The sequence below is a fragment of the Mauremys reevesii genome, linkage group 5 (genome assembly GCF_016161935.1).
Source record: "Mauremys reevesii isolate NIE-2019 linkage group 5, ASM1616193v1, whole genome shotgun sequence".
Lineage (NCBI taxonomy): Eukaryota > Metazoa > Chordata > Testudines > Geoemydidae > Mauremys > Mauremys reevesii.
Genome location: NC_052627.1, coordinates 20977273 through 20995894, shown reverse-complemented (window position 1 = coordinate 20995894; position 18622 = coordinate 20977273).

Genomic DNA, 18622 nt, shown 5'->3' with positions numbered 1-18622 from the left:
ACAGGTAAAAACAACTTTGCAACACTCATCACTGATACAAATAGGGTTTTAAAGATGCACATTGCAAAGATAAATGATGATAAATCCTATTTTAAAGTAGAATAAGCATTTCTCTTACCAATAAAATACATCTCATTTATTTTGATGTCTCATTTCATTTTGAAATAGTTCACCTTCACAGGACAGAAATGTGGAAAAAGAAATAATCCATAGCTATCTGGAAAAATGTAGGAATCATAGCTTAAATCTTTTGTTACACGTTCACCCTTGTGATCATTAACATTTGTGTGCGTCAAGAAACCTCACCTTTTGCCTCAACTTGCATAACTCCAGACACAGTCATTTAATGTGGGTGGAACTTGTCCCAGCAGAAACTTTTGCTTAATTAATGCATAGTGTCTAAATGTCAGCGAACCTCCTGGACTGGCCTTTGTGGTTTATTCCTTCCAAGCTAGAGAATGAGCTGAACTCACACTTTATCAACTGAAATAAGGAGACTGGTCAGATTTCCATTGCCTAAACACAATAATTCCTATCCAGTGTAATTTTGGCTACAGTAAATATCAAGAGTAATCATAGAAGTGTAGGACTGGAAGGGACCTCAATAGGTCATCTAGTCCAGTCTCCTGCACTCAAGGCAAGACTGTAATAACTAGACCATCTCTGACAGGTGTTTGTCTAACCTGGTCTTAAAAACCTCCTGTGATGGAGGTTCCACTACCTCCATAGCCAATTTGTTCCTGTGCTTAACCACTCTGACAGTTAAAAAGTTTTTCCTAATGTCCAATCTAAACCTTCCTTGCTGCAACTTAAGCCCTTGTTCTATCATCAGAAGTTAACAACAACAATTTTTCACCTTCCTTGTAACAATCTTTTTTGAACTTGAAGACTGTTATCTTGTCTCAGTCTTCTCTTCGCCAGACTAAACAAACATGATTTTTTCAATCTTCCCTCATAGGTCATGTTTTCTAGACCTTTTATTATGTAATTTCATGAGGCATTTTCTGGTGCTATCATTCCCAGAAAACTATGCAACATGATTTAAAACTAAGTGTGATCATTTCTACATTGGGTGCTGGCCTCTTACTAATACATGATTATTTATTTATTACAGAAGAACAAAAAGTTATTACAATATTACATTGTCCTCAAAACTGTCCTCAGAATTTGCAGTCAAAGTCTCTCCACATACAGTTGCTGCTGGTAGCACCTCCAGAAGCTATGAAAGACTCGCACAACTTCCTATTATCATAAAGCTTATTATACACTGCAGGAAGAGGATTCCCCTTATAAGTCACTACTCTCAAGGCACTAATGAATGTGTGCTTTTGGGGCAGGAAGCAAACACCACACCAAACCCCCCTAACAGAATTAAAACTAAACAATGGAACCTTTGTGGGCCTAAGGCATATCTAACTCTCATTGGAGTCAATAGGAGTCTTTCCATTGACTTCTATGGGAATTGGATCAAGGCCATCCATACATAACATGCAATATTACCAATGCTCGAATAACTAGAATTAAGAACACAAAGGCATTACTTTATTATCTGAGATAGTAAACTGCCCACTCCCTCTAGAACAGGGCAAGCAGCTGGCACCAATCACCGTTTCAGTAGGGAGTTGGCAGGAAAGGGTACTTAAATCCGAATCTATTAAACCACCACCATCTAATTGCAACCTCTATTACAGAGCCAAGCTGTTGCAATTCAGTGATGATGATGATGCATGTGGTGTTCTGCTCCATTATCTCACACGGGATCAATGTCAGGCTGACAAGCCTATAATTTCCCAGGTCATCCCATTTATCTTTTTTAAAAATTGGCACAACATTAGCTTTCTTCCAGTTTTCTTGAACTTGCCCTGTGCTCTAAGACTTATTGAATATCAAACTTAACAGTGTGGGTCTTAAGTCTGCAGCATGTAACTGGAATAGAACTTAGAAACATTGAACCAGGATTTTTTTGGCTGATTGGTATATATGAGATCTTATTATTGTTTACTATTTTGCAATAAGTAATTATCATTATGATTCCAAAACCAGGACCTTGTATCAGGGTAGTAGATTTCTCTTTAGAAATGTCAGAGAACTTTTGCTCTGTTTTAGCCTGTCTGGAACTTCCTTTCCCTCCACATGCCATCTCAGCTAACAATTCAGATTTGCAAGTCAAGTCTGAATCAAGTTATCAAATCCTTGCCATGCCACTCCAGAGGCATAGAGTCTGACTACAGCTCTGAGGTCTGGACAGACTCTAAATCCAGACAGACAAACCCTGAAGAAGGAGGAACCCGTGAGCAGCAGCCTCTGCAAAATTCTAAAACCAATCCTGTGAATACTAGTGTGATCACAGTGGACAGAAGTCAGTGACATTTGGGATGGGATGGGACAGGCCTGAAAAAATATTTTGCAAGCCCACCCAAAATTGCTAAGGCTGTCTGTGCTTCCAGCTACAGAGCGAGGAAGAAAAAGCTCTTTAAAACTTTGGCAGAAAGGAAACAAACATACTACAGTATGTGCCAGCCTACCACTATGAGAAATGACCAATAAAGCCAGGTCTTCTGCATTACCACTGTGAAATTTCCCTTTACACAGATACTTAACATGTACATCTGGGCACCGCTGTCATACCAATGAAGTTATTGAAATTGAACAATATTTTTGCACAAGAATCAAGAGACTGGTCTGTTCCTAGTGAAAAGACAATCTTTGAACTAATAGACTAATTACAAAAACCTTCCTCACATGGTGCGTGATAAAAAAAATTGGAACTGGCATAAAAGGATTAGCCCAGGGGTCAGCAACCTTTCAGAAGTGGTGTGCCAAGTCTTCATTTATTCACTCTAATGTAAGGACTCGTGTGCCAGTCATACATTTTAACGTTTTTAGAAGGTCTCTTTCTATAAGTCTATAATATATAACTAAACTCTTGTTGTATGTAAAGTAAATAAGGTTCTTAAAATGTTTAAGAAGCTTAATTTAAAATTAAAATGCAGAGCCCCCCGGACTGGTGGCCAGGACCCAGGTAGTGTGAGTGCCACTGAAAATCAGCTCGCGTGCCATAGGATGCCTACCCCTGGATTAGCCTCTTTCGTGTAGAACTATCAGTCTTTACTAACTCCTGTTTTTCTCCTGTCTGGCAAGACAAAGCAAACTACAGCCAGAGCAGTTAATGTCAGCAATGCTATGTGAGCGGCAGCATACAGCACACATGCTTTTGCACAGTCAGCTTAAACTGGGAGAGCACAAATAATCTCAGCTCGCCTATTGTTTAATGGCAATAGAGTAAAGTGCACATTTCTGCTTTTCTAGTAAAGCATAAATTCTCAAACTTTTAAATTCAGCATATTATTTCATACAAGTTGAGGGGCAACCACTTCCCCTCCTGACATTTCATTCTTCCACTGCCTGGTTCTCAAAGCGTTTTATTATCTGGGCCATTCCCCAGACCACAATAAGAACCACTGTTATAAAGTAGCATGATCATTTTCTGTCCTTTACAAATTTCCAAATGACCTCTAAAAGAGAAAAAAAGAGGCAAGAACAGTCTGTCTACTGTGCTATCCTGTAACATAAAATATAAAGTCTGAATTAAATGAAGAAAAGCAAGGAAATCCAAAGGTGAGGCTGATGCTTTGTTACAAACTAACACTTTTTTTTTATACATTTAACTTTAAAAAACCTGGTGCCATATTTTTGTAGGATCATAGCAACCAGGGAGGGAAAAGACTTTTGCTGTATAATAAAGTCTATTCATCTGCAATAGTTGGATACAGTATGAAGACAGATGGTTATCAGATATTAAATTTATCATGGACTTAATAGTCATTGAGGATTAGAGTCTTTAATGTGGTTGATGAAATGTGGTTTCAAAAGAGTGTTTTAAAAACCTGGACTATAAAAATGTACACAGGTATGGCTTAGGGTATGCACAGTACACTATTTTCCACTATGTTTTGAATGATGTACTGAGGTATGGAATTCATATATACTGATGTGCAAGTGTGCATATACTTGGAGTGAAGCACATCATAGCTGTGTTAATTTCAATGATTATGTATTCAAAGAGAGATGTTATGTAGTTATTTGAGTGAGCTATAAATCTAATTTCTTGTATTGCTGCTGCTTATGTGGCCTCCCTTGCCTCTGCTTTAGTAACATCATCCTTCTGACTCTAACTGGCTTCCTGTTTTTCCCCCCACATAAAATCAGAGCTCGGGGTTTTCACCATTAAGCCCCTACATAATTTTAGCCCCATCTACATTTCCAGTCTCCTTTCCTCTCTCTCTTACCCCCTGTGTTCATGTCAATTCTTTTTTCTTATTGCTCCATAAATCTTTACTTGCCTTATGTCTTTTTTGTGATGCCCCACAAGTTTCTTGTCCAGCAAGCACTTTATATTTCCTCCTTCTAATTCCGTTTTAAAATCCATTTCTTCCCTGAATTCTTCTTGTATTGGCCTCACCAGCAGTGACTCCATGCGTACCTGCATCTGATCTGTTGTGCTATGTCTATTTTTTTTCTATGACAATTATAAGCTGTTAGGGGGAGAGACCATGTCTTCTGTTTTTTGACAGAAGACATGACTTGCATACATGTACGACTTACATAAATAATAAATAAAACAACAACAGTAGGAAAGATTCCTGTGGACTTTAACGGAAGTTGGATCGGGCCTTAGCAGCAATGAAGCCAAAATGTATACCCTCCTTTATGTTATCCCTTTCAGACTTCTGACAGATTGTTCCAGATACAGACATCTCAGAGCAATGAATAATACCCTATTTCCTGCCCCAACTTTGTTCCCAGCGCAAAGACAGAACAGCCCTTCACAACTGCCCTGGAGGGACAAAGAGGGAGACGCAGTTGCTTAAGTACCTCAGGCCTTGATTATTAACATTGTTAAAATTATTTCATAATACATGTAATGTTAATAATGGAGTTTGCCATGTAGATTATGACAGCATCAAATGAATATTTAATCATGAAATACACCTGTAAGAAAGAGGAGTTTCCACCCCACTTTGAACAGAAGATACGCACATTGGATATAGTGCAAACTTGTCCCTTTTCTGCAATTTGCCTTTATTGTTAACTTATTCAACAATCAAACATAACATCAGTTTAAGCTTTCATCCCCATATTAGCTGTCCCTAAGGTTTCTCCCTGCAGGGCTGCTTCTGTCCCAGCCTCTAATTCCCTCTGCACCAAAGACAAATACTCAAACCCCTATTGTACACCTAGTGTGGAACTAATTGAACATGCCTGATCCAAGTTCATAGTAACTCATCAAAATTATCTCTATGCGGGATTCAAGCATTAGAATGACTCCACAGAAGAGTTCACAATCCCCATAGTGGGTCCTAAATGGGGTGACCAGATGTCCTGATTTTATAGGGACAGTCCAGATATTTGCGACTTTTTCTTATATAGGCACCTATTGCCCCCCACCCCCTGTCCCAATTTTTTACATTTGCTATCTGGTCATGCTAGTCCTAAATATCCACCATCCTTCTACAATATCATAATATGAAATCTGAGAAGTCCGTTACCAGACAGCATGAAGACTAAACAACATCTGGGAGGAAGTTGTTGCATGCACCCTGGAAGGACACCACAGTGTTTTCTTCTAAAGCATTGATCTGTTTCAGAGGCTCAAGCTAAATAGCCATAACAGAAATTCCAGTAGAATACATTACAGTCTTCATCTGGTCTTTATGATCTCTACTGACCTTTGTTGGTTCCTACTGAAGTTCCAGTAGGAGTTCAGATACCTGAGCGATGAGAAAGGTGCAAATGTCTAGCGAGAAAGATAAATACACACAGGAATCAGTAACCCTGCAGTGGGGTATTCCTGCCTTTTAAGCCCAGAGGGGGCTAGATGACCCTGTGCCAGGAATATGGGCACAAATGAAGGTCTAGGAAGTGGCTGAAGCCAGAGCAAGAAGAGAGGAAGTAGCCCCAGGGAATTAGTGGTTCAGGGGGTAAAACTCAGCCCACTGTCTTTTTAAGGGTTCAGGACCAGGAGCCCTGTGGTGTAGGATAGGGCAAGGCTCCCCTCTTTCTCAGTCAACCAGAACAAGCCCTCAGAAGGAGGGCAATATATATGCTGCCTTCTCCTTAGAACAGGGAGATGCTAGTAGTCGGAGGAAATCTATTTGCCTGCTGACCTATACAAAATAAAGGAGCAGAGTGTGAAAGAGGGACCAGCTGGAAAGAAACTGGCTGAGGCCTGCAGCTGGTAGGAATTGCAACCCAGAACCAGTAGAAGGGCTCTAAACTCCTGATACAAGTAGGGAGAGAGAGAGGCTATTTGTATTCTAGTCCATCTCTGGGAGGAGTGCTGTGAATTCCTGAGCCAAGGAAAGAAACAGCTTTTATCCTACTCCTGCTCTTGGAGAGTCCTGTGGACTGCTGATGCAAAGGGGAAAAGGTTGGTTGAGTTATAACCCAGCTCTGAGAGAAGGGCTGGAGAAGGAGGACTCCAGACCCTACTAGAGTGTGGTTGCCAACCCTCCAGGATTGGCCTGGATTCTCCCAGAATTGGCATCAATCTCCCAGTGACTATGAAAGCAATCTGGAAGATTTTAATAGGCTATTTTAAGAAAATATTATGTCATGGGGAATCTCCAAGAATAACTTCAGTCAGAGCTGGCAATCCTATAAGAGAGGGAATTATTTTAATTGTGACCTAGCTCTGGGGGGCAGGCTGTAGACTTGTATTCCTCAGAGAATGGGACTGACAGAGTTATTACCCAGCAGGGACCCAAACCTCCATACTGATGCCTAAAGACTTTGGATCAAGAAGTTTGAAGAAGAAGGAAACTGAGGCAGGGTACCTGCAAAACTACCTCGGGGCTTAAGGCAGTGCACTGGAATCAGTCTTAAGAACTAACAGAACAATAGATCTGTTGTTTGCTGAGTTCCAAAATTTTGTTGCCAGCAGGGCCGGATTAACTCTCCTGTGGGCCCGCAACTATTAGACTTTGTGGGGCCCATGTATACAAGTCTTTTCCCTAATTTAAAACAAAATGATCACAATTATGGCATCAAGGCGATTCATCCTATACTAAACTTGCCTTTTAATTAACATAAAGCCGTTCTGTGGTTACATTTCAGTCTTAAAATGTAGAATATAGTTAATTCAAAATAGCCTACTTCTTACCTTAGAACAGCTGTTATATTAGTTTATTTCTGGGAGGGAGTTTGGGTGCAGGAGGAGGTACTAGGCTGGGGCAGAGTGTTGGGGTGCAGGAGAGGTAAAGGCTCTGGGAGCGAGTTTGGTACAGGAGGGGATTCTGACCTGGGGCAGGGGTTAGGGTGCAGGGGTGTGTGTGTGTGTGTGGTGTAAGCTCCAGTGGGGAGGTGCTTACCACAGGTGACAAAGTGTCCTTTCTCCCACCTATATATTAACAGATTCAACATCTTAGATCAACAGTCCACTAAGGTGTGAGAGTTCAAATGTTATGCAGCTCTGAGCTTCCCCTCCAAACACATCCTCTAACAAAACCACAGAAAACAGACTTGAGGTTTCTGGCCTTATGTAACTTGATGTTCCACAATCTAGTCACACAAAACCTGTATTTCTTTGCTGCATGTGAAAGCTAGGGAGATTGAACAGAGCCTTTTCAGAGCTCACAAGCTGAGACTGTCTACCTTGGTCAACATAACTAATTCATAAGCATCACAGTTGTTCTCAGAAACCTTTGGAAAAAGAGGGTTTTACCCTATCCTTTAGTGTAGTGCATTTTCTGGCTGGATACCTGTAATTTATTTCTGTGTACATAAGGGGTTTCCCCTTGGGATTTTACTGTGGGATAATTTCTATATTTCTCCTCCCCTGTTGTTGCACTTCCAGGTACTTAGGTGGGGCTCTAGATACATTAATAAAAGAAAAAGAGCCAGGTGACTGGTTTTCGATGGGAAGGCCCAGTCGAAAGGGACCCTGGTGGCTCCAGTCTGGTCGGTGACACAGCGGGGGCTCAGTGGTAAGGCAGGCTCCCTGCCTGCCCTAGCTCCGTGCGGCTCGCGGAAGCGACCACAGGTCCCTGCAGCCCCTAGATGCATGGGCACCCAGGGAGGCTCTGCGCGCTCTCCCTACCCTGAGTGCCGATTCTGCAGCTCCCATTGGCCGGGACACATGACCAATAAGAGCTGCGGTGGCGGCGCCTGAGCCTGCTGCTGCTAAAGTTACAGGAAAACCATTAAAATGGCTTGACTGAAACAGGGTCAGCAGCACCCTAGTTTCTGTGTGTTAGGCCAACTTTTCAAAGGTGCAATTCCTGGCACAGGTGCACACTCAGGTGGTTGTGGTTATTAAGCAGGCGGGGGTTGTGCAGGTGAGGGCTGGCAGCGTGAGAACCTTTGGAGAGATGGAAAACCCCTGGCACAGAAGCCGCTGGGCCATGTAGATTTCCTCACCTCGCCCCCGTAAGTTGTCAGGAGGGACCTACAACTACATTTCCCAGGGGCCCCTGCAGGAAAGCCCCAGTCGCTCCAATCCCCCCCCCCACGCCATAATGGCAGATTGGCGCATGCGCAGGCGTCCGTGCCGCGTGTGTTTTACGCCCCCCACCACCTCGCGCCTCGGTGGAACCGCATATGCGTACCAACCACCCCCTGTTACAGTTACGCATGCGCCAGATAGCTCCCGCACCCCCCACCCACAAGCCCCGGAGTTGTGATGCGCGCGCACAATCTTGCCCTTCCCCGCCCTCCCTTCTAGGGCGCCTGCCCGGAAGGCTGCGGCGCGAGACTCCGTTGCTGCCGGCTTTGGGCTTTGCCCCGTGCAGTTGCATCGGCAGTGAGAGCGCAGCGCGCGAGAGGTAACGGCCGGGCGCAATGCCCCCCCCCCCGGTAGGTGCGCCCCTGGGCTCGCGAGCGGCGGGATACGCGATAAAGGGGCGGGGTTTGCCGAGGGGACAAGGCGAGCGGGGGTTAGAGAGGAACCCGCGGAGAACTCCGGGGGCGTAGTGGCGGGAGGGGATCAGGAGATGGGGAACGGGGCTTGTGGGGCGGCGGCGGCGGCGGCGGCGGCGGCGGGGGGGTGGCTGGCTGAGGTTGTGCATCTTTGTAAAATTATTTTCTTACGCAGCTGCAGGCTACGCATTTGCCTGTTGTGACAGAGCAAACCCCACATTTTGACATGGGGGGGGGTTAATACGTTATTTTCATGCATAATAACATGTAGCACTTTACAAGACTTCACATGTTCCACGTTATCACTCAATTTGAACGTTCAAAATATTTATCTAGTCAACTCATTTCTCATAGACATGAAACAACTTCTTCCTCTTTCTGGAAAGAATCTGGTTGTAATGCAAATACTGTGGTAATAAAATACTATAGTAATGTAACATGTTATGAATGCGCTAATTAGAGCTGAACTGCTGGCCTCAAATTGCTGCTGCCCCTTGGTTACAGGGCTAAATACTGTATTACCCCTGCTAAGCCAGACCAAGATCCAGGGCACAATTTTTCTAAGTACTGTAAAGGCACGTAGAGAGTCTGCCCTGAAGGGTTTACAAGCCAAGTAGGGTCTCAAGTATTAAACAAAAAGTGCTCTCCTTTCCCCTCTCACTTGTGGAAATAAACATTAAGAAGTTGTAGAAGCATTTCATTTTGTGTGTGTGTGTGTGTGTGTGCGGGGGTGTAATTTAGCACGGAAAAGCTAAATCAGAAATAATACAAACTTTTCTTTCCACATGCTTAAGTTAGTAGTCATTTTTATATGTTTGAGTATTGAATTCCACAGTCCTGGTCTGGTTCCTGTGAACACTGTCTACTGCTTCCCTGGTCAACAGTTTTTATACAGTATAGACGCTCCCCGGGTTATGCAAACCCGCACATACGGAAAAAGTTCCATAAGATAGAAATAGGAGTGTGTGGTGGTGGGGTTTTTTTTGTTTTGTTTTGTTTTGTTTTTTTGCACGTAATGGTCAGGTATACGTTTCTGACTTACGCAAAATTTGAGTTACGCAAGGCGTTCCGGAACAGAACGCTTGTGCAAGTCGGGGACCATCTGTATAGCAGGTGTGACGGGTCATGGTTATGAAGAGAGACATAGTCTTATGTAACTAGGGCCAATTGCATGGTGGTCTTGGAATATGAAGACACAGTTCTAATTGGATTCTGGATTTAATATGGAGACAGTGCAGCGCATGCAGCACAGAGGTGATGTACCTATAGTGATCTGTATTAGTCAGCATTCTGTATTGGCTAAAGCTTTCTTGGAAGTATGTTACATTCATAGATCTGAGTTGTAGTAATGGAGCGTTAGTCATGATTGCATGGATTATTGTGTCTAAATCCAACAGGATGGTGTGCAGTTTTCTAGCTCACTGAAGATTTAGAATAACAGGTCTAATCACTCAAGCATAACAGAATCTCTACATACCAAAACTAATGTATCCAGCCAGTAATTCAAATCAGTACAAAATACCCCTTCACATCCATAATCTCAGCTTTCCCCAAAAGCCCTACTGATTAGATGGAGTTATTCCCAATGATAATTCTTCACAGCAAGAGAGAGGTCTGGAGTTGAATGGAACACTTCATCCTATGTTGTCTCACTACCTCCCTTACTAACTTCATGTAGGTGTTTGAATATGGTAGAGAACATGATTGTTCATCTTCTTCCAGAATCCAAAAAGGTTCAAACATGAGTCTCTGGGTTCAGTCTAAGAGGAAGAATTTGAGTTGTTTCAGATTATTTCCATTAATCCCTGGAAGCTCTTTGAGAGGCAAGAGAATTTGATGATTGTTGGTATCAAATGCAGAGGGGTCCAAGAAGATGAGAATGGATGGCCTGATCTTGACAGTGGACTGGAAGAGGTTATTGGCTAGAGCGCACAGTGCTCTTTCTGCACCATGCCTTGACAGAGATCCAGGATGCATTAGGAATCAGTTTTTGTTTTCTCAGTTAGCTGGCGTATAAAGGGAACTTTAATGCTGGATGCTCACTGTTGTCAAGTGATAGTTTCTTGAATAATGGTCAGGCTATTGTGCATGTGTTTGTGCGTGTGCCATAGGTAGGGCCCTACGAAATTCACAGCCATGAAAAATGCATCATGGATTGAAATCTGGTTTTTATGTGCTTTTACTCTATACTATACAGATTTTATGGGGGAGACCAGTGTTTCTTAAATTCGGAGTCCTGACCCAAAAGGGAATTGCGGGGGTGGAGTTCACAAGGTTCTTTTAGGGGGGTCACGGTACAGGTATTGCCACTCTTACTTCTGCGCTGCCTTCAGAGCTGGGTGGCCAGTGAGTGGCGGCTCTGAAGGCAGCGCCGTGCCAGCAGCAGCACAGAAGTAAGGGTGGCTGGCGGGGCACTGCCTTCAGAGCTGGGCACCTGGCCAACAGCTGCCATTCTCTGGCTACCCAGCTCTGAAGGCAGTGCAGAAGTAAGGGTGGCAATACCACAACCCCCCCTACAATAACCTTACAACCCCCACCTCCACCCCAACTCCCTTTTGGATCAGGACCCCTGCAATTACAACACTGTGAAGTTTCAGATTTAAATAGCTGAAATCATGAAATTTATTATTTTAAAAATCCTATGACCATGAAATTGACCAAAATGGACCATGAATCTGGTAGGGTCCTATCGGTAGGATGGGAGGCAAGATTCTCTGAAAGACGACATTTTCAGCTCTCCTCCTCCTTTTGTAGGGACCTTAGATTATCTGCACCTTTACCAGCCAGGAAAGCAGATGCTGGCGGCAGCCCCAATTGCTGTTTGTCCTTGGATTGCTATTTTGTGAATGGCTTGAATTTTTGGAAGGCGGGATTTTCTGATTCTGTGCTCAGTTTAACTTTCCTGGTGTCCATGAGACTGTCCTCAATATTTGTGATCTCTGAAATAAATTACTTATTTCAACCTACAGATATGAAAGACGTGTCCACAGCTGTAGGGGCTCTGATTATGTATAATAAAAATCCAAATAGAATTAGCTACCTAGAAGCTTAAGTGAATACTGGTGCACTGGGGATTCTTACTGACTTGTTAGCTAATTAAATACTCTATCACAATCATATCCTCAGTCCTTCTCCAAAGCCCTAGCAAATAGATGATAGAAGTAATTCCTCACTGCAAGAAAGGTTTTGAGGTTGGGTGGAAGTTGTCCGTGTTTATGAAGAGGTTTTATGGCTGAAAAAGTTTTGCAGGCATGTCTTTATAGCCCCTAAGCCAGGGTAAAGAAGTAGGTTCCTTTTGGTGCCTTCACAGTTGTGGCACAGGATTGTAAAAATTCCTTGTGGAAAAATGAGTCTGTTTCTGACCATGCTTTCCACTACAGATGCACAGATTTTCTTTTTCTTCCTTCCATTCTTGCTTTTTCTGCCAGCAGTTGTCCAAGAACCAAGATATTTGTGTGGGCAGTGGCCTGAGAGAAGGTGTTTGTTTGCAGTAGTCATCTGGGTTTCATTGTATAAAGAGATTAAATGTCCTTGGGCCATGCCAAATATATGGACACTTTTTTTTCTTTTACATTGTCTTATTAACCATAATGAACAAAACGGTATTTCACAAATTCTGTTACATACACAGCTTCCTTTATATTGACTGCACCCTAGCTTGTTTTCATGTTGAGGAGTCTTAATCTGTATTCTGCAAGAAAGTAAAGTGCTTCTCTTCTGTATATTTATTGTGAAAAGATTTAGTTGATTAATTCAGTGAGATGCTTATTTATTTTTTTGTTTAACTGTATGGGTTTCTTTGTATAAATCCAGCCACAAAATCTAATGCTTCTGGGGCTCGTAGAATGACAGTTCTTTTCTCAGGATTAATTCACTTATTTCAAGCCCAGAATCAAGCAAAAAATAATTATTAAAATATACATGTTTTCTTTATGTATAAATAATCTATATCACTTGCTCTGTCCCCCTTCACATTCCCGATTAGCATGGTAACCCTGAGCAGTTTTGCATGGGGCTTATGTAAATCGGTTAACTGTTAATCTAATTTAGTAAAGAAGAGTTTTGAGGTTTACATTAACTTGTTTTTGTATAAGTTATACTTCCTCTTTTTTTGCTCCTGACCTAGCTGTAATCAGAGGATGAACAGTGAACAGCTGCTTCTGCAGCTGATGCCAAGGCTGCTTCTTGGTTGCAATTGAACTAGATAGCTGCATTCCCCTCCTCTTCCTTAATTTTCCCAGGGCATGTATACACTACAAACTGAAATGGACCTTTATTAGGTCAACTTTAGAGCCACCACAATAATTACTGCAGTAGTTCATGTCCACGCTGCCCTCCTGCTGTCATTGGGACGTGTCTTCACCAGGAGTGCTTCCACCAACTTAAGAGGGGCAGTATAAGGGATTGAGAGCCCAGGCTCTCAGCAATGGGCATTTCCCCTTCGGGAGCCCAGGCAGCTGCCCCCCCGGCAGGGAACCTCAGTGCAGCCTTGGCAGGGAGCCCAGGGGTGACAGGGAGCCAGGGCCCCTGGGCAGCTGAGCTCTGAGCTGGGAGCACAGGCAGCAGCCCAGCTGGGGAACCAGCAGCCCAGGTAACAACTGGACTCTAGCTGGAGCCTCCCCAAAGTGACAGCCAGAGCTGTGAGCAGTTTTCTTGTCATGCTGGAGCCATGAAATTGACAAGAATAACAGCCAACAGCCCATGTTAGTAACCCACAGTGTCTACAGGGACATTGCATCGCTCTAACTACACAGACATAAGCCCTATGCCTCTTGTGGAAATGGAGTTAAGTCAGTGCAGTTAGGGCACTTACATCCGGGGGGAGCAAGGCTGTAGTGTGTACTTCAGACTTCAAACTTAAGAAGCATAGTCATTTTGCAGTTCAGAAAATTATACTGATTAAAATAGGCAAGCCCTTTAGGTCTTCAGTGCCAAATATCTTGTGACTAGAATTTTGTTAAAATTCCATTCCATTCAGTACACAGTATCTATAAAATGAACATTAAGAGTTTGCAGTCTAACCCTTAAAGTCAGGAAATACTGGGTTAAGGTTTCACTAGGAACCTTAATTCTGTTCCTCTGTGCTTATGCATTACAATCTAACTACATATTTCTAACATACCATATCATAATCCTTTTTTCCCCGGCACATGTAGCACTTTATATTTCTTTTCCTCTTGTTTAGTTATGCTAATTTCATTGTTCTAGTGGTCCAGCATCTCTCTATTGGCACTCTTTTTTTTTTTTTTTTAAGTATAACAGTTGCACTTTAAGTTTCTTCTCCTTTAGAAACTTTCAAAACTTTGTCTGCTTGTGAAAGATTCCCTCAGACAGTTAGAATAGAAAATACAATTGAAACCAATGTTATTTCTCAGAACAGAAGAAACTTGAGAGTCTCTAATTAGTAAAAGACACAGATCTCTTTTAATGGTAACTTAATAAAGAAAAGTGCATGCGTTGTGGTTTTAGCTTGTAATTTACCCCAGTAGATAACTTTTTTGTTTTAAAGAAATTCTGCTTAGCAGGTACAAAAGCAAGGCTTCTGTCATTAGAAGGTAGTTGACTTTGTTTCCCTTAGTGAAATAATTCAGTCAAGTGTAAGGGAGAAGCTGTAGGGAAATACGTCACTCTATAGTTAACTCATGCTATTGGATCAGTTTCTGATATCCACAGTGAAGCCTTGACAGAATCCCTTGACCTATCCTCTATGAACTTAGCTAGTTCTTTTTTGAACACTGTTATAGTCTTGGCCTTCACAACATCCTCTGGCAAAGAGTTCCACAGGTTGACTGTGCGTTGTGTGAAGAAATACTTACTTTTGTTTGTTTTTAAACCAGCTGCCTATTAATTTCATTTGGTGACCCCTAGTTCTTGTGTTATGAGAAGGAGTAAATAACACTTCCTTATTTACTTTCTCCACACCAGTCTTGTGTTCATTGATACTCTGCGTCCAAAATGAACTGCTTCTGAACTGACAGTAAGCATTTTTTTTCCAAGAACTAAATACATTGAGAAAGAGAACTAGCAAGGCCATTTTCAAGAGTACCATCTGATAAATCCCATATTACAACTTCTACAGCACCACAAATAGGAGAAATTATAGGACTTATTTGCAAAAGCCTCAGCCACTTCAGAAGTGCCAGAAGTATCAGCTGCTCCCTACCAAGATTCCAAAATTTTCAGCTTTCCTGTGACAACTATAATGCAGTAAGACTGTAATCGGCGCACTCATCTCTCGCGAGCGCTCCCTTTGGCCAAGTGTGCGTGCCTGTACTCGCTCCCTCTGTGGTGTGTCTTTGGTGACTGAGCCCTCTGGCTGAGTCACACATAGTCCGTCTGTGTGATGAAAGCAAAGCAAAACCCCTTCCGGGGTATAGGTCCAACAGGGGTCTCTCTCCGTAACATTTCCCACAAGTCGTCCCTGCTCCAGGATAGAGCAGTGCCCCAGGGTTCCCTCCCTGGTGACAAAGTCTTTCCCTCTTAGGGCCTTTCTGGCCGGAGCTCTCCAGATGGGCCACTGCAGTTTAGTTCCCCCTTCTTAAGTGCCTCGATGTCCAGGCCACTTCCCCCAGTGGCTAATGGGGGCTGGGGGAAACCTGGGCCCACCCACTACTCTGGGTCCCAGCCCAGGGACCATGTAGATAGCAGCTTTCCGCTGTGCTCCTTTAGCAAAGTCACACTGCTGCTCTAATTCCCTGGGCTACTTCCCCATGGTCCAGTGCTGTCTTCACACTTACCTCAGGGCCTTGTCCTCATGGAGTCCCCGCAACCAGCTCAGGGGTCCTCTTCACTCTCCCCCGCTTCTGGCAGTACTGCCTCATCTGAGGTCCTGCAGCTCCCTCAGCTAGCCACACACCATCCACACTCCTCCAGCTCTAGCAAGAAACTGGAAATTGGGCCCTGCAGCTCTTCTTATACTGACCTGCTGGGCCCTGATTGGCTGTGTCCCACGCAGCCACTCTAGGCAGCTTGGAGTACCCTCTCCACTGCCCTTTTGTGGGGCAGGGTGTGGCAGGGCCTGATTATGAATTTTGTGCCCTGATGGGGGGGCAGATGGGCACATGGATCCCATCAATTGCCCCCAAACAGTTTGGGAACCCCATGCATGCAAAAGCCATCAATAATGTCCTGATCATTATCAAGCTTTGTAACTTGGTTCAACAGTACCTTTTCCATGGCATGATACACCTGCATGGCCCAAACGGTCGATCTCCCCACACTGGATTGGTTCACTACGGACCAGTAGCATTTGGGGAGGTGGTCAGCTTCCAGATGGCAATTGCAACCCACTTGTCCACAGGTTTTTGGGGCACTGCACATAGTTACACTGGTGCGGTAGCTCCTGAGTTAGTTCAGCACATATCTCAAAAGGTTGCCTTCCCCATCATGACATTCTCTTATCACTGCTGGTCATTCCATGTCTGCACAACAGTCCTTTCCTGCCAATCTACACTGTTTTCCTGAACTCAGAACACTGTGAAGCTGTTCTAGGAACCAGTCCTCTATCAGCTGCTCAGTGTCTTCCTGTTCTTCTTTGTGTCTTGGTTCCAGTGCCACTGAAAATCCTCCTGGTGCTGGAGGAGCTGCTGCCGCCACATCATCTGCTTGGTGGTGCAGAAGGTGAAATCCCAAGCCAAATTAATCTAGCTTTGAATGCTGAAATATAGCCCAAGCAGCCTCTGAGTATTTGAGGTTGCTAGTATAGCAGCACGGAGCATTGCTGCATCTATGCTGGTTGACAGCAATTCAAAAATGGTGCTAGCTCACCCAATCAAGGAGGTATGCTGCAGAGACAGATGAATCATGGATTTTTTTTAAATTAAATGTGAACTAAGTTAGCTCTGAGGTACAGTGGCAATTGGTAATGAGGGACTTCACTCCAACAACAATATCCCTTCTCCTTTTATGAAACAAAGTTGTGACAGATACTTTTCTTCTCCCCCTTCTCTGCAGCCCTGTAAGTCTGGGGTGGGGCAGAGGGAGGGGGAGAAGGTGTATTAACTTAAGTTAAAATTCTAGGGCTTATCTACACACATGTGCTGCGGCAGCACCTCTGTAGTACTTCAGTGAAGATGCTACCCCATTGGGAGGGGTTCTCCCACTGGCATAGATCAGGGGGCTCAAGCGGCCCGCAAGGTTATTTTATGTGAGCTCCTTGCGCCCTCTCACCCCCCGCTCTCCCCCAGTGTTTACCTAGAGCGGCTCCGCCCGACGCGCACCAGGGGCAGGGCAGGCTCCCTTCCTGCCTGCCCTGCCCTGCGCCACTCTGGGAAACGGCCAGAACCTGGGGGAGGAGAGCAGCCCCCAGCAGCTCCCATTGGCCGTGGTTCCCCGTTCCCGGCCAATGGGAGATGCTGGGGGTGGTGCCTGAAGCAACAGCAACACACACACCCCACGTTCCAGCCACTTCCCGGAGTGGCGCGGGGACAGGGTAGGCAGGCAGGGAGCGCCGGGCTAGAGCCCGCCCCCCGAACTCCTTCTGCAGTCGAACCCCCTGCCCTGAGCCCCTTGCCGCACCCTGCACCCCAACCCCCTGCCACACACGCCTCCTGCACCCCAACCCACTGCCCTGAGCCCCTGCCACACCCGTCCTGAACCCCAATCCCCTGCCCTGACCCCCTGCCTCACCCCTCCCCTCTCCTGACCCCACACCCCAACTCCCTGCCCTGAGCCCCCTGCTGCACCCTGACCCCCGCTGCACCTCTCATGCCTCCTGCACCCCACACCCCAACTCCCTGCCCCGAGCCCCTGCCACACCCCACACCCCTCCTGGACCCCCTGGGGGCAGGGAGGGGGTGGAGTTGGGATGGGGATTTCGGGGAAGGGGTTGGAATGGGGGCAGGGAAGGGGTGGGGCATAATGGAAGGGGTGGAGTGGGGGCGGGGCCAAGGGTGGCTGGGGGGAGGTGTCAGTAATGCGGTCCTCAGGCCAATGTACTAGTCCTCATGTGGCCCTCGTGATCATTTGAGTTTGAGACCCCTGGCATAGATAATCAACCTCCCTGAGAGGCAGTTGATGGGAAAATTCTCCTGTCAACCTAGTGCAGTCTACACTGGGATTTAGGTCGGTTTAACATTGTGAATTTTTCACACCCCTGAGCAATGTAGTTATACCAATCTAATTTCCTAGTGTAGACCAGGCTTTAATGTTTCATAGCAGACATAACAAGAACTTTGATTTTTGGGTAGAATTTTCAAAACATTTAAATGACTTGGGAGCCCAGCCCCAGGTCCCTTCTGAAAATGGAACTTAGGAACCTAAGTCATGTAGATGCTTCCGAAACTTCTAGCCCTCACCATTTCCCTTAACTGAGTTTTCATTCACAAATTGAAGTCGGTGCCTAATATTGCTGATATATGTCAATTGTTATCCTCATGTACATACTTGAGTGACACACAAGTTCAAAACATAAAAAACACACTCCTTCCCCCTATCCCAAACACACATTTTTTTCATGATCCTGGATGAGATGTATTGACATCGCATCTAAAATTTCTTTAGTTGTAGAGAACTACATAAGCAATATTGGACACCCTCTCTATTTAAAAGGTTTCAGTGTGGGTCTGAATGAAAACGCAGTCATCCTTGATGAAGCAGGAACAAAGTTTTGTACAGCATCTTCATTTTAATCCCTCAAAGGTCAAGAAAAATGGATTTGGTAAGCTGAGGTTGCTAGATAAGAGCATTAAATTGTTTCTTTCCTTTT